Source organism: Bubalus kerabau, chromosome X (assembly GCF_029407905.1).
Source record: "Bubalus kerabau isolate K-KA32 ecotype Philippines breed swamp buffalo chromosome X, PCC_UOA_SB_1v2, whole genome shotgun sequence".
In the NCBI taxonomy this organism is placed as follows: domain Eukaryota; kingdom Metazoa; phylum Chordata; class Mammalia; order Artiodactyla; family Bovidae; genus Bubalus; species Bubalus kerabau.
Window position 1 is genome coordinate 123,352,317 of NC_073647.1, and position 1,374 is coordinate 123,353,690.

Consider the following 1,374-nt stretch of genomic DNA (forward strand, 5'->3'; position numbering starts at 1 on the left):
TCTCTTCTAATAAAAAGCTTTGCTTGCCTAAGGGTCATGTAGAAGCGATATTCATTTCCATGGTCTTACTGTCCAAGAAGAATCTGGAAAGGGCCTGGTATCTCCAACAGGCATAGGGAAAGCTCAGAAAATATGGGAGGAAGGGGAGGAGAAAGCTACAATTTCACTTACATATTTCCTCATCAGAACTTCATCTTGACTTCTGGGATTCCCATGCTATAGCTCCAAGAATATCTCTCATCAGAGGGGGGCAACCCAAAGCCGCCAAGGACAATGGATGAAGGCACTTGAGAATGTGACCATATTTGGAAATAGGGTCTTTGCTGACATTCAAGTGAAGGTGGGTCATCAAAGTGGGCCCTAATCCAATATGATTGTGTCCTTAAAAAAAAAAAAGAAAGAAACACATAATTGAACAGAGATAAACACAGAAAAAGGAAGAACATCATGTAAACATTAAGGTAGAGGTTAGGGTCATGGATCTACCAGTTAAGGAATGCCAAAGACTGTCAGCAAACCAACAGAAGCAAGAAGACAGGCATAAGATGGCTTTGTCCTCACAGCCCCCAGAAGGAACCTTGCTAACACCTTGATCTTGGGCTTAAAGCTTCCAGAATTGTGAGAAAATAAACATTTGTTGTTTAAGCCACACAGTTTTATACTTTGTTACAGCAGGTATAAGAAAGGAATACAATGATCACAACTAGGATTGCCCATGCTCCCTTGGTCAGCCCATACACTAACACGGGAACGATACAGACAAGATTAGCATGGCCCTGTGCAAGGATGACACACAAATTCAGGGAGTGTTCTATATTTTGGAGAATGAGCTGGAAGATTAGGTTTGATATACATACACTCTCTCTCTTAAGTCACTTCAGTCATGTCCGACTCTGTGCGACCCCATAGACGACAGCCCACCAGGCTCCCCCATCCCTGGGATTCTCTAGGCAAGAACACTGGAGTGGGTTGCCATTTCCTTCTCCAATGCATAAAAATGAAAAGTGAAAGTGAAGTCGCTCAGTCATGTTCGACCCTCAGCGACCCCATGGACCACAGCCCACCAGGCTCCTCTGTCCATGGGATTTTCCAGGCAAGAGTACTGGAGTGGGGTGCCATTGCCTTCTCAGATACATACACTATCATGTGTAAAATAGATAGTAGGAACCTGTGGAATAGCACAGGGAGCTCAGTTCAGTGCTCTGTGATGACCTAGAGGGGAGGGGAGGGGAGGGAGGCTCAAGAGGGAGGGATATATGTATACTTAGAGCTGATTCACACTGTCGGTACTGCAGAAACTAACACAGCACTGTAAAGCATTATCCTACAATTAAAAATAAAAGAGACTAGGATTGGCCTAGATATCAGCAGAAT

The 1,374-nt window shown here is 44.1% G+C and overlaps 1 non-coding gene across 1 annotated transcript; it reads left to right on the plus strand.

Moving 5' to 3' along the window:
• Positions 1 to 715: 715 nt before the first annotated feature.
• Positions 716 to 821, plus strand: LOC129640470 (U6 spliceosomal RNA). Its single transcript, XR_008708839.1, has one exon. It is a non-coding gene; the product is annotated as a U6 spliceosomal RNA (small nuclear RNA).
• The last annotated feature ends 553 nt before the right edge of the window (positions 822 to 1,374 follow it).